General features: G+C 41.6%; 1 long non-coding RNA gene across 1 annotated transcript; it reads left to right on the top strand.

Annotated features, from left to right (window-relative positions):
• Positions 1–5,608: 5,608 nt before the first annotated feature.
• Positions 5,609–15,265, top strand: LOC142776215 (uncharacterized). Its single transcript, XR_012887379.1, has 2 exons — positions 5,609–5,944; positions 7,977–15,265. It is a non-coding gene; the product is annotated as an uncharacterized LOC142776215 (long non-coding RNA).
• The last annotated feature ends 237 nt before the right edge of the window (positions 15,266–15,502 follow it).

Genomic DNA, 15,502 nt, shown 5'->3' with positions numbered 1-15,502 from the left:
GTCGACCAGAGTACACATGTCACGCACGCTTCGACGACTTCAGTGAACACATTCAGCGGACAAATGTCATTAGGTGTGAAAGTCATTCCTTCGCCCGTGAAGCATCCACAAAAATGACAGTAACCCCTAATGTCATTCACAGCGAATGACTATAAAGGTGCCATGTGACAGGAGTATGACAGTCCAAAAAAGGTCAGGACATCATCGATTACAAAGTCAAATTGGATTATAGCATCCAAAAAATCCCCAATAATGCCTTTAGTCATGCTGTGCTTTGGGACGAGCAGGTTTGGTTGTACTTGGGCTACGATAACATCGTCAGTGCACAGGGTGGCACAATTGGTGTCTCCATGGCACCAAGCAAACAAACCATGATGCTGGTCGCAAGAACTTGCATGCAACGTCAAGCATGTCCGGTGGAATTCAATGCAGTGCTCTGGGGTTTTTAAACCTGCACCGACATTGCAAGTACGCAAGCCTGCATGTTGTTTCAGGTCAGTATCTAAGCACCATAACCACCGATTGCTTCTGAGCAACCACAATGGCAGAGAACATGTGACATTCAGGGCTGTTCAAATACACTTGAAACACCACCAACATGACCAGGTGCGGAGTGACATAATCCCCCGTCCCCTATTGACCTATTGATGATGACGATAAGGCTGACTGGATGTATAAGGTTGCAGCCTTGAGATCAGGCAGCGGCTCATGCCACCTAGCCATGATAGTACATAGTAAAGTTAAGTACTATCACTGTCTATTGAAGGAATAATTTTCATTCGTGCCTTGATTGTAGCAACCAAATCCTCCTGGTTATTTCTACCTACTTAGCCTATTAAGCCATCACTTTCCCTAAGCTTCAATGTTTTCAAAAATTGTGCACCTTGTCTTGGACTATAGAGTGGAGCCCTTTACAGAACATTATAAAATGTTCAGCTGTTTCCAGCTCCTCTCCACACGCACTACATAACGAGTGTATGCTTTCGTATCTGGATCAGTATGTCTTGATCCGCAATACTCTCATCCTGCTTTCAAACAGCAGAGAACTACCCCAAGAATTATCAAGGATCTCTTCTATTGCTATTTCCTGTGTTTGAATGTTTGGTAGATGTCCAGCGATGATTTCGCGAGATTCCCCATTTTCCACATGCGCCTTCATGTTTCATTTACCTTCTTTTTAACCGATGTTTTCTTTTGGCTTGGTCTCCTGCTGTTGTCTAAATACCTTTTTACTCCAAGGATAGGTGCATGTTTTCCCAGAAAATCCGACCCTATGTTCTATTGGGCAGAGTGAAATTTCCGAAAATATTCTTTCCATCAACAGAGCGTTGATAACGCATACGTTGCCGAAGTTCCGAATATCCGCTCTGCAGACGAAACAACCTTCTTCATAGGATCCACTAGGGCAAAACTTGTTGAGACTGTAGTCTCCCGTGTCGTGTCGTAGAATCGAGGCAGACAACGCATTCAAGTTTACACAAATTAACATCTGAAAACCAGTGTTGCCAACAAAATGAACTAAAAAAAACTACGAAAAGAAAGTGCTATCACGGAAATCCCCCGATTACGTTGCAGACCACATAGATAAATATTGCACTGAACGGTACCGATCGTTCAAATTCAAGGGCTCGTACTTCATATGCATGACGTTTCAATCCAATCGCAAACCACCATTTGAGTGTGACACGTGCCACCCAAGCCCGCTTTGCCTTAAGTAGAGCCACAGAAAAGAGTTACGTCGATTCCGTACGAAACCGCAATATGATTGCTCGCGACCGCCTAGGAAAAACACAAACAGTGATTAGGCCTAGCCTACCGTTCGGAATGTGGTCGCTAGAAGTTTGTACAAGACAAAATGAAGATTTATTATTGAAAAGATCGCCTCAAGCATTGACCTGAAAGCAGCGTACGTGGTATAATCAGGGGTGGAAGTGCTGTGCCAATACCGCCTTGTTGCGCTAATGTGACCTGCAGCGTGAAGCCGCGTCTAAACGTAAATTTACACTTGCAACGCCCAAATGAGTTAGCTTGTGCAAGTCAGCTCAATGGCAGGAAAGCCAAAAGCTCACGTCAGGAAGTTGAAAAGCTTTTAATTTTGTGGACGAGGTAGCAAACGCTTGACGAGGACGCGTGTTCCATACGGAGCGTGCGCGGCCGGCAAGAAGTTGGAGCTACGCTTGCGCGTCGGCGCAATTACTCTGACGCCCAAGCAACGGTCCTTCTTCCTCACTGGGCCAGCCTGCGAAATGAGTGCAATACTGCCATGGGCATCTTTTCGTGGCTATCTGCCGTGGCCATCTGCCGTGCTTCTAACTGACCGTCAAATCGAATCTGTCTCCCTAATACCATTGATGCCTATCTATCCATGCAGATCTTTTTTGTCAGTTAATATTACTGTATATCTACATAAATAAATGCTGGTAATGACTGTTCAACACGTTCTCCTTGCTTGGCAAATAAGAGGCTGAAGCCTAGACGACGTCCGTCTAATTTGGCTTCTAATTCTTGTAGATACAGTGGAACCTGGATTATACGACTTTCAGGTGACCATGTCGTACCGTTGTGTATAATTCAGGCGGGTATTACATAATCTAAAAGCTAGGATGATAGACAGGGACACTAAGCATTGCCCGAAAAACTGGTACAGACTGCCTGATTAAGCTCACAGAACGACTTTGTGCTTCTGCACGAAAGTACATTAACTTATTCTTGCCAGGGGAGCTATAAATAATGGTAGCATTACTTACAAGTTGGAGGAGGTGCGAGCGAATCTCTATTTTCAACTTCATAGAAATTGAATACAACCCCCATCTTTTCACCAATAAACATGGTCTGAAAATTGCGTGCGTGTGAAACCAAAACCATATTGGCAACAGACTCCCCTCGGAAGAGTCGGGCACACACTGCAAATCATTTCACACCCTTAAGGGTGCATTTTTGAATAAATCACCCATCTTACACCTATTATTTCTGCCAAACTTATCCGCATCGGTGTAAGTTCTGCTATTACACCTTTTGTACGCCCATTTTTCATTTTTAGGTGTATTATAGGTATATGTTAGCAAATTACACCCAAGGGTGTTTACTTGAACGTTACACCTATTATATATGTATATATAGTTTAGAGCATCAATACATGTCACATCTCAACGGATGCAATCAAACCGCATGCCAAAAGTCTGGAGAAAAGATCGATGTTGCGGCATTCGTTTTCATTTCCCATAATTCTTTCGCCAAAATATATCGTGCTATGTATTATATTTATTAAACCACCCCCTATTTATTATATTCAGAAGACTCCTCACATGTTCAATGACTTAATTCATGGGTTAACTTTTTGGGATTCCTACTAAAAATATTTTGCTGCCGCTTATATCCATTCTTCCCTAATTCTCACAGAGACATAAGTAAAAGAGATTATGCAGCACTTAAACATAACATGAAACGATTACACACGGTTTTCGACAGGCTATAGTGCGCGCTTTCTCATTTGAAATCACACTAAGTTTTTTGTACCAGAGGTCCTGATTTATTAAAGACGATATTCTTTTTTGGGGACCTTCAACGCAAAAATTGTGGTCTGTCTGTCCGTCTGTCTGTCTGTCTGTCTGTCTGTCTGTCTGTCTGTCTGTCTGTACATTTGTCGGTTTGTCCACTCTATACGGCATCTGGTACTTGAAATGGCCGACCTCATCCGCAGCGCCCACCAGTGTTGCTCAAGAGTGAGCGTTCATGCTTGTGCAATCGTCAATTAAAAAGCCATGATTGCGCATGTCTGTGGCAGCACAACAACACGTATATATTCTGCATGTGCGTCTTTTACTAGAAAAAGCATACATTAGTAATATTAAAGGCCGTAGCGCTTATCACGCTGCGCTGACCATGCAATGCTTGCACGGAACAGGGAGTGTTTCCAACGCTTTGCTAAGGTGGTGGAATCTACCCGTCGCCTTGCGTTCTACACCTTATCACCTCTGAGATGGGCGGGCACACCCCTATCAAAGCCACACGCTTTGTTTTCTAGGAAGACTGCCAGATGGCGCTCATGTCTCACGTGCGACATGATTTGATTTTCTTTTTCGCCTTAGCTGTACGCTCGAGGCACTCAAACGCAGTGCCTACAAAATACCACTCACCGACTTTCTTGCGCAGAACACCTAATAAATGTCCTGTTCACTCTCTCCACACGCAAGACTATCGTGTTTTGACGACATTTGCAGAAACATGGAGATACGGGGCCAATTTTTTACAATGGGGGTCCATATATTTCCTCACACTGAAGTATTTCGCATCAATACACGGGTCCCTGATTTATTCAGTGAGTTATATTTAGATCTATGTACATGGGTCAGTTCAAATTGAATGTTTGTAGTATTCGCATTGCCACGGAACTAGGCATGTTTGCAATTAACAGGCTAAGCTTACTCTGATGCAGCTGCTGTGCACGCATGCTGCGCCGCAGGACAAGCTTGGCGCACATACGCTAAGCACACGTGAACTCTTCCAATGGGTCGCACCACTCTCTGGGCACTTAGTGCTTTTTTTATATTTACTTGAAATGCACGCTTGCGCGTCGTATAATATAACGTGAACGATCGTAGGCAATACTAGCGCAATGTACCTGTGCCACAAAGATGGAGAGTAGTTGACTAATTGCAGCATTGTAATTGACAGTTGTTACTGTCACGTTACAATGCACTGATAATCGCACATTGGTATGCTCACACAAAATTTAAGACTTGAAATAAAAGCAAGCGTCCTTCATACTTTGTCAGTAAAAAAAAGCAAAGCCCTCGGGTCTTGCTGATTGGCAGAGTGTTATTTAAAAGAAGCTAATAGCACAGCAGGGGTGTTGCTAGGATTTATGCGTGCAAGGGAACAGAACGAGGAAAAAAGGGGGCCTGGCGCAATTTGTATGTAAATTTTTGCCTGTAGTTGCATATGTGTGGATCCGAATCGCAAGCTTTTTTTTTTTTTTTGCTAAATGGGCCAAATCCTGACCCAAAAGTAGCTCAAATGACACTCAATTGGCTCATACATACGCTCACGTTTCCTCTAAAACAGTAATATTAAAACATTATTTATAAATATTACTGTTCTAGAAGAACGTTGATACTATGTATATGTCAAGGCAGCGTTAGTTGAGCTTGTTTCGGTTCTAGATTTGCCCCATTTTGAATTAAAAAATATCTCCTCAAACGAACATAAAAAAGGCTGGGAGATGTGTCAAATATGAAACAACCTCCTTGCTACCCTTCCCTAACCTTTTATTTATATCAATGTTCCGCAAGTAACAAATTTTGACTCCGAAATGTCGAAACAACGCCGCAATAACGCCTCACCCGGGAAAAAAAAAAATGTACATTACGAAGGCTACGCATTTGCCACCTGCACACGTCAGTGGCAAAAAAAAAAAGACTTTGAAGCTCTGCTAGCAAATAAATATGTTGTCAAGCATGAAATATTACACTATATCTTGGAGGCTTGAATTAGCTTGGAAATTATATCATAAAACGGTACTGCTATGTATTTTGGTTTCGGTTTCGGTTTTGAGGTCTCGGGTACTGTATCTCGGGGCAACTGCGCATCGCCATCGTCAACAGGCAGACTTTGAATTGGGTGGTAACATGTCGTGTGCGTGTTTTGCTGCAGGCTGACGGTGGTTTATTATTTTACTATTCACTTGCTTTGTCAGGGACGCGTACTTATACGGCTTGCACAGTTTAACTTGTGCTTACAGTAGATACAGTACGTGTCACTGCAATCTGTGGCGTGTCGGCTAGTACAGAACAACTTCGGTGCGGCGGAGTGTGTGTCCTCTGTCAACGGCTTTCGTTGAAGCTTGTGCCCGCCGCAAGAGAGTGTTTCCGATCAAGCAATCAACGGACTGTACGCTGGGAGCTACATGGAGAACGCTTTTGGATTTCGTGCTATTGCTGAAAAGGTAAGCTTTCGTGTATGCGAACAACGAAGTGCAGAAGTGCGTGCCTGCCTGCCAACTCCCGATTTGCCCGCGATACTCGTAATTGCAGGAAGCGACCGTCTCATGGCGTCGGTAGCTTCGTGACCTTCGCTCGCTGTGTGCTTATCAGCTGCGATGTCTCAACAGTCGCAGTGTTCGTGAACCTCGCTTTGGGGCATGGTTAAAGAAAACGGGGGGATGTGCCCCGCGCAGATAAACCTTACGGCATTCGACAGCGGGTGAGAAAACAAGGGGGGGGGGGGGCTGAGCGAGCCCAGGTGGGCGAAAGAAATGGCATAATAATAATAATAATAATAATAATAATAATAAAAACGAAGCAGATCAACGGTAAAAGAGGCGCCAGTTGTCAGTTAGCGGGACTGCAGTGGACAAATGGGGCGCGTTTATTACGCGGGAGAAAAAAAAAATCCAGATTTCAATAACTGAAGATAGGGGTTCGTTTTTAATGCGAGTAAATACGCTATTTAAAGCAACAATTGAAAAATGCTTAAACTTTGTATCAGTACCCCTTTGATGCCTGCGCTTTGCAGTGGCGTGACGTGTTTTGTTGAAAATCGTGCAGCTAACCAAAGAATTTATATCTACCTTGTTTGATCAGTGATTCGCGCTTTTTATGCCTTGCTAGGTTTGTTTATATTTATACTAGTTTATCGTAATTAATCAGGATATAGAAATACTGATCTGCTTCAGTAAGGGATTGAACAGCCACACTCAATTGCACACATCTTTTTGCATTTTTGCACCATTGTACTGCGGCACATTGAATATTGTAGAATAGAATATTTCTGTATATTTTGGTGTAGGGTTTTGCGATGTGGTTACATATGAAAGCTTAGCCAAAGTGTACCAACAAACACGCACACAAAACTTTCAGTTAGACTGATACAGCACAGATGATAATGGTGTAGGCATAGTTAGCCACTAAAGAACACGCTCGCGAAAAACAAAATGAGGATGGCGACACAGGTGGCTGTAAATGAAAGCAGGCAGACCTAACAGCTCTTGTCTGTTTCATGCATTTTGTCTGTGCAGGTTTCATCCTTACGAATGTAAGGACACTGATCCAACTAATAAAGCCCTCCATGCATATATTCCTGTTAGCTACTTCTCCAATATGTCGTGCATTTTTCAAATGACACATATTTATGGTCCAACAGTTCAGAGCTTATTGAGCATATATTTAACTTACTTGTGATACATTATCTGTTGCATGGCTGTTTTTATGAATTAAAAAAATTCAACTGCGAATGAGCTGCTTATGCATGCACTCGAAGAATAGGGTTAGCACGTCTTATTTATTCTTGAGAGTAGTCAGTTTTACTCGTGGCCTAAGGTAATCATTTGTTGACCAATAAGCAACGTGTGAAAGACATAAAATTATCGAGTACACCAAATTTATGTAACTGGAGAAGAAATTTACAGGTGAGCTTCCACAAATACACAGTGCTGTTTTTCCAGCAGCAGTTGTCATATTGTAAGTGCTGTTGATCCTTCCATATTGGGGCTTGCTCGATGTTTTACACTATTTTCACACAGTAGATTGTACATCTGTGATGTGTACATGTCTACACAACGATCCTTCAAAGTAAATGATAAATATTGCTACTTTTCTGTCTGAATGGGTTTATATAATTTTTTGTATCAATCATTGCAGTGGCCTATTGGTTAGGGTATTCTAGCTTAGCAAGAAAACTTGGTATAAACGCTGAAATTTGAGCTTCCCAGTATATTTCAAGCTTCTTGGTAGGTGCATGATTCAAGAGAGAAGCACTTTTTCACCACCACCACGATGGTGAAAAAACCATACTCAAACATGGCACTTGCATTCGTACACTAATATGCACAGATGCTTGTAAACGTAAAAGTGAATAGTGGTAAAGCTTAAAGTGGAGAAGCTGGAGCGTTTTATTATATGACACATCATAATCAGGTTCTGATTGTTCCCAGTATTTTTTAAATGCTTAGTTGAATGTTGTGCATCTCTTACATGCAGAATGTTGAAAGGAAAGCACACTACGTCTTCTACGATGGACTGGGTGCTGACAATGCAGTGCACTCTTCATCACAACCTGAAAGCAGCTGTTCCGGGCTCAGGACCTCACTCAAAGGGTCGCAGCAGTGGTGGACGCTACTCATAGGGTGCACCAAATATCTTGTACATTTTAAGAACATTCCTCTGATGGGAAAGGCTTCATCTCAAGCTATGTGTCCTATATACCTATTTATATTTTCAATACAAGTATCAGTTTGCCATCAGATCAACAGCAGTGCGTGTAGAAAACTGTGTACAATGCATAATGTTACAGTTGTATGAAAAACTGGAGATGTCTTGCATGTCGCCAGCTTAAAAGGTTGATCCACTAATGGGTCAATCCAGGCCAAACATCCCAGCTATTTTAGCGACCATCTCAAATGCATTAAAAAAAATTGTGATGATTTACTGCATTGAAAACAGTGAAACAGTAAAATAATTTCAAAAGAAAAAAAATTTTCGGTCACGTTGCCTTCTGAACTTACTGGAATATCGTTTCAGTGTGGTTTGAGGGAAGGTAGTTTGAAAGTACTGCTCATTGCTTCGATACCAAAATTCGTCTACATGTTAAGCACAAGTTCATGTGTAAAGTGTTTGAAGCGCAGTAATATTAGTGCAATTTCACTGGCACATACGCCTCCAAGACTAACAATGTGCTTGATACGACTGGTTGGTGCTGTATGGTAGACAAAGAAAGTGCTTAACAGCGCAAAGGACAAGAAGGGAAAGAAGAAACGAGAACAGAGTCCTGAACAAACATTCAAAGTTTATTGCAAACCAACTGCAATATATAGAAAACAGAATCTGCGCATAACCACGCACCATAAGCAGAATCGCACATACATGCACCATACAGCCTACCTTATCAACAACCGGTCATGTAAATGGACCCAAGATAACTAACTTCACAGCAGTTGAGAAAAATTGAGGGTACGCTAACACAGGAAGCACCAAGTTGTTGAATATAGAAAGCTTTACTAATCTCGTGCTCGTGCCGATTTTTATATCCCCCATGATCAAACACTTGTCGAGAATTGGCTGACAACAAGACTTATTACAATGGTCTGCCAAGTGGCTGGGAAGGAAACCTTTTAGAGAGTTAGCATCCCCCTCAACCGATCATTCATGCATCGCCCTGTTTGGCTAATGTAACCATGCCCAAAAGTAAAAAAAATATCTTGTAGAGAATCGCTAAAACACATTCAAGATGGCACGTAGCGTGTTTCTTAGTGCATTCTTCTTTCTTAGGTCCTTCGCTGTTGACCCTGTGACATAGCCCAGCGAGTTTATCGCGTGCGCAGAACACAACTCTTACACCTATTTTGCCAGTGACCTTCTTTAGCCTTTGGGAAACTTCGTGTATGTAGGGAATAACAGCCTTGCTAGAATGAGGCTTGTTGAGTTAGCTGTTGCTTTGTCTCTTATCAACCACTCTTAGTGACGTTCGGAGAGTCTCGGCAATGGAAGTTAGCTCGGGATTAGAAAAGCCTCCTTGTTGAAGGCAGTGAACTTGGAGCGAGAAACTGCACTCTATCTGGTGGTGACAAGAGCCAGTTAAAATTGCCTTTAGGCAGGAAAAAGCGATGCTTCACTTGACCAGCTTAGAATGGGCGGACGTAAAAAGAAGGTCTTTCTTGAGAATGACTCGTACCGCCAACATACATGATGAACAAAAAAAAAGCATTTCTAATTCTAGACATCGTAGCTTGTCGTCAGAAATAAACTCCGACGTTATTTCTAGTTTCTTCATTTCACACCCAAAAACTTCAAATATCTCATCGGTGGTTCACCTAGGGTCAGATTGATCGATGCGGTAAAGCACTAAAAAGTCGTCAACGTAGTCGAACACTTTAACTGTACTCGTGTGATCAAAGTTAGCCATGAGACTTCTTTCATACCGCGCGAGTAAAAAGTCACAAAGAACCGGTGCTAAACTTGAGCCATTGCACACATCTGCACCGGTGAGATATTTGACATTTTTTGGCGTGAAATGATGCAACTGGAATTGAAGTCGGAGTTCGATTCATGCAACAAGTTACGATGCCTTGACTTGGAAATGGTTTTTTGGTTGACCATGTATATTGGCGGTACGAACCTTTCTCAAGGAAAAGCCTTCTTTTTACGTCCACTAATTCTAAGCTAGTCAAGCGAAGCATCGCTTTTTCCTGCCTAAAGGCAATTCTTACTGACTCTTGTCACCGCCAGATAGAGTGCAGTTTCTCGTTCTAAGTTCACTGCCTTCAACAAGCAGGCTTCTCTAATCCCCTGCTAACTTCTATTGCCGAGACTCTCCTAACGTCACTAAGATTGCCTGATGAGACACAAAGCAAGAGCTAACTCAACAAGCCTCATTCTAGCAAGGCTGTTATTCCCTATGTACACGAAGTTTCCCATAGGCTAAAGAAGGCCGCTGGAAAAATAGGTGTAAGAGTTGCGTTGTGCGCACGCAACAAGCTCGCTGGCCTATGTCGCAGGGTAAACAGCGAAGGACCGGAGAAAGAAGCATGCACTAAGAAACACGCTATGCACCATGTTGAATGTGTTTTAGCTATTCTCTACAAGATATTATTTACCTGTGGACATCGGCCAAACAGGGCGATGCATGAATGATCGGTTGAGGGAGCACGCTAACTCTCTAAAAGGTTTCCTTCCTAGCCACTTGGTAGACCATTGTAATAAGTCTTGTTGGCAGCCAATTCTTGACAAGTGTTTGATTACAGGGGATATAAAAATCGGCGCGAGCACGAGATTAGTGAAGCTTTCTATATTCAAGAACTTGGTGCTTCCTGTCTTAGCGCACCCTCAATTTTTTTAACTGCTGTGAAGTTAGTTATCTGGGGTCCCCTTATATGACCGGTTGTCGATAAGGTAGGCCGTATGGTGCATGTATGTGCTATTCTGCTTATAATGTGTGGTTATGTGCAGATTCTGTTTTCTGTATATTGCAGTTGGTTTGCAATAAGCTTTGGTTGTTTGTTCAGGGCTCTGTTCTCGTCTCATCTTTTCTTTCTTGTCATTTACGCTGTTAAGCACTTTCTTCGTCTACTACGCCTACAAGAACTTAGCCAACATTTGTTATGAATGTCTGACTAATGAATACTATCTACACAAAAGGTATATTTTGAGGAAATAATATGAGACTTCTTAAGCTGCTAAACATTACGAGAAAGAATTACGAGTTTCGCAGAATCGTCATTTTCGTTTATATTGAGACCCGATTTGCACTGTGGAGTAATCCAAATAAATATGACCTTCAAACCTGAATCGAAAGGAAAAAAAAAGGTATTTTCATGTGCCAATTGTTATCATTACATTTTTTTGTTTTAAGGAAGAAAATAAGTTTTGAACTTTCCCATTGATGAAAATAGGAAATTTCAAGGTGGCAGCTGTCGTATGACGAAATGGGAAGATAGGCACCATTGGGAATGCTAAAAAAATATTTTCTTCCTTAAAACAAAAAATTCAATGACAGTATATAAAAAGAAGTGTTCATTTACTTTCAATTTATGTATAAAGATAATTTTTAGTTAAGCCACCACATGGCGTAAATCGCATCTGAATATGATAAAAAATTACGATTTTGTAGAATTTATGATTTTTTCTCATAAAGTTTACCAGCTTGATAAGTCTCAAATATTTTTTTCTCAAAATATACCTTGCGTGGAGTAGGTATTCACTACACAGACATTCATACAAACTGCAGTATTGCAATAAAGAAATTGCAAACATAGCACATTTTGGATAAATTCTTAGAAGCATATCTGCCAGTATAGTTGCAATAATATTACTGAGCTTCAAACACTTTACACAAGAACCTTTACTCAACATGTAGACCAAGTTTGGTATAGAACGTACTTTTAAAATAAATTTTTTCACACACACCTAAACGACATCCCGGAAAGTTCCGACGGCAACCTTGCGACCAAACATTTTTTGTCTCCGAAATATCCTACCGTTTCACTGCTTTCAATACAGTTAATCAGCACAATATTTTTCGAATGCATTTGAGATGGTCGCCAAAGCGGCTGGGCGTTTAGCATGAAATCACCCTAACAGTGTGTCATGAACACAGAAAAAGGTCCTATGCTTATTAAGCCCTTTATTTACCAAAAAATATACTGAAAGTGCCTCCTCTAGTGCCGCTTTTTTCACAGTTCTAAGGGAACTACCTGCGCGTGCTATTGTTGTTTACATGTGCAGCAGTAGCATCAATATGTAGTAGAACTTGCTGTTGGGATAGTTGGTGCATGTTTGCATTAAATATTAGTCAATTTTGCACCAAAATGACGACCACACAAACGAAGAAAACACATAAACGGATTGGGCACTCATTTGCAATTGTTGATTTCTTGAGGAAATAGGCTGATATAAACCCACTTTTTGTCAACGCTTGTGCAACCTACTCGGGCCGTCCCTTACCTAATCACGCTATAGGACACATGATCGCTAGATACCGTGCTTCCAGCTCATACATAATGAGTGAAGTTTTGCTAACGTAATTGATACCCCTTTTCTTTTGTGAAAGCCCATCAAAATGGCTCTTGGTGTGAATCCACATGAAGTGACTTGTGCTCTTGAACGGGCACCGTCGTTATTCTTTGCCGTAAGGGCGTGTTCCCTCGCTCGATCATTGACGCAGCGCCTCGTCGTCTGGCTAACATGTGTCTTTCTGCACGATAGGGGTATTTTGTAAACCACTTCAGTGGCAGACTTCGTGAATGGCCATGCATGCTTCTTTTTACAGCCTTTCAGCTGCTCAGCATGATTTTCAGCGATGCACCGGCGCAATTTTGCTAGTTTGTTAGGGGCACGAACACAATCAGTACTTCATGCCGGCTCGCCACCTTTTTAAGGTTGTACGTATGAATATATAATATATTATGAATATAAGGTACAAACAGCTGCTAGTCAGCACCCGTCCTGTTCATGTGTTTTCTTTGTGCGGTCGTGGTTTTGACGTGAAATTGGCTATTCAATTCAGGCATTCATGTCTATTCACAGCACATGTTTAATGTCTGTAGCAAAATATTACATGATATTTTCGTATTCATATTTGCATGTTCAAGAGAACAGCAGCCGTGCCAATTGTGTCAATTGGATACAATTTCCTAATTTTGCACAAAACCATTATGAAATGCCCAACCAGCCTCAATTATTTCTCAGTATTGTTAATTTTATCAAGAAACATAAGATCCATTATTCAACTTAAGTTTGCGCATCACCATACAATTGATTGATGTGTGCAGTTTAATGTCCTAAAGCCACCATTTGATTATGAGACGCTTTAGGGGAGGGCTCCAGAAATTTCGGCCGCCTGGGGTTCTTGTGCACCCAAATCTAAGGAAATGGGCCTACAGCATTTCCGCCTGCATGAAAAATGCAGCTGAGTACTTTGGCGACTAAACCATCGAGGCGGGGTCGTCATCATCCAATCTAATACAGATGTGCCAACCGTAATTATAACTTTTAATTGACTATATTCTAACCTCACAGCAAAAGAAAAGAGTAGAACGGTTTAAAAGAAATTTCTACCCCCCCCCTTTCTATGACGTCCATAACGCTTTTTAAGTCGCTTTTGCCAGAATACGCTTTCGCTCTGCGGAAAAGTGCTTTTTGATTTACAGGACACAAAACATTTTTGTCCCTATATTACTCTGCCATGCAGATGCCATTCAATAACGAGTACTAGTATAAGTGCTGGCCGCCTTTTAGAGTGATTTATGAGGTTTTTGCAGCCTTAAGCGACGATAAAGAAAATCGTATACCACTTTTTTTCTTTTCGCCACCCCCTTGAGCTCCTCCTTTACGAATATCTGGAATTTCTGGGTCGCCTGTCAAACAGTTGGACAAGCTCACCAAATGCTACTGTGAGTTTTACACCCGTATTTTAGAACGTCCCTTCACTAAATGCTTCACCTTGACTTGAGAAAATTGAATCCAGCGCAGTCTCTAGGCAGAGCAAGTCACTCAATATCAGGGATAATCTGCTGCGATTCTCAAGAAACGCAGCGTCATTTTTAGACAAGCGGTGGTGCTGTGCTCAGCTAGTACAAGTGAAGGATGAGATTCGAGTCGAGGAGCATTCGTATATAGAGAGGATAGCATTGTTTGCACTGTGGGACAGTTCAAGAGTGCTTTTGTTGAAATAGCTGCACTCTCGTGTATTTTGAATGAATTAGCGTATGTCAAATAATTTCTACATATACTTTTTTGTGTGTGTGATTCAGTATAATTTGTTGTACTACTGTAAATTTGGAGCCCCACCGTGGTGGTCTAGGGGCTATGGTACTCGGCTGCTGACCCCCAGGTCGTGGGATCGAATCATGGCTGCAGTGTCTGCACTTCCGATGGAGGCAGAAACGCATTAGGCCCGTGTGCTCAGATTTGGGTGCACGTTAAAGAATCCCAGGTGTTTAAAATTTCCGGAGCCCTCCACTACGACGATTCTCATAACCATATGGTGGTTTGGGGACGTTAAACTGCACATATCAATCAATGCTGTATATTTAAAATTTCAAGCTCAAAAATGCTGTGTTTGTTTTTCCTGAAACCTGCTCCAAATTTAGATTTTCTCCCTAGAAAAGCAAGATATGATGCTCCAAAATATTGCTCCAGATGATAGCTTGGCTGCTCCACCTCTGCTAGCTGTAAGTGGTTACTCTTTCACCCTGCTTTTGTGTGCCCATTTTATGTTCTTTGATGTTGCATTGTTTCAGGGGGACGTATTATGTGATGCGCTTGATATTTTACATCTTTAAATCAATTCTGCGTGGTTAGTATCTAGTGACACTGTTAAGCTATTGTAATTTTGCCTATTGTTTTCACTCCTGTATTATTGTTTCCCCAGTATTCTGAATGTCTGAACACACAAGGGTTATTGTGAAATGAAAATGCCATTTTAAGACTGTTTTGTCATTACATTCATTAGAATACCACTAGCCTTGCATAATATGCGTAAGGCATGCCACAACACATGCAAACTGTGGCGTATCATTGTGGTAATTGTAGTGTGCATTGATATATTATTTTTTAAGTGCAAATAAAGGCTCTTTTGTTGTATTTGATATGCATGCATTGGTCGTTAGAGCTCCATGCCGTACCATTGACGTCTGATTTCCGGTCTTCTTTTGTAGCAAATGGCATTCTGCTTTGCACAATTGAAAAAGGCTTTTGATTAAGGTACAATTTGTCTCTGAATCCTGTATGTTCTCTGTGTCTAATAAAATAAAGCTTGATTTCGTTTTGCACAATGTCATGACTTTGTGAACGTTGTGTTATGTGTGGCAGCTCATTTTGAGTGATGCCTTTGCATTAAGCTAGGATTGCGTGTTATATGCCGTGCTTCATATATGCACCATAAAAGCTGTGCTAAGGCCAGGATTACCACACTGTGGCAGGAGCCACTACAATAGGACATCTGCACAGGAAAGGTCTAGCTAAAGGGTAAGCTTTCACGTGCTTCCACAGGGGGTTACTGGAAAGGGGTA

The sequence above is a fragment of the Rhipicephalus microplus genome, chromosome X, assembly GCF_043290135.1.
Source record: "Rhipicephalus microplus isolate Deutch F79 chromosome X, USDA_Rmic, whole genome shotgun sequence".
NCBI classification, from domain to species: Eukaryota; Metazoa; Arthropoda; class Arachnida; order Ixodida; family Ixodidae; genus Rhipicephalus; species Rhipicephalus microplus.
The sequence above is the reverse complement of the archived record's forward strand: the minus strand, read 5'-3'. Positions and strand labels throughout refer to the sequence as shown.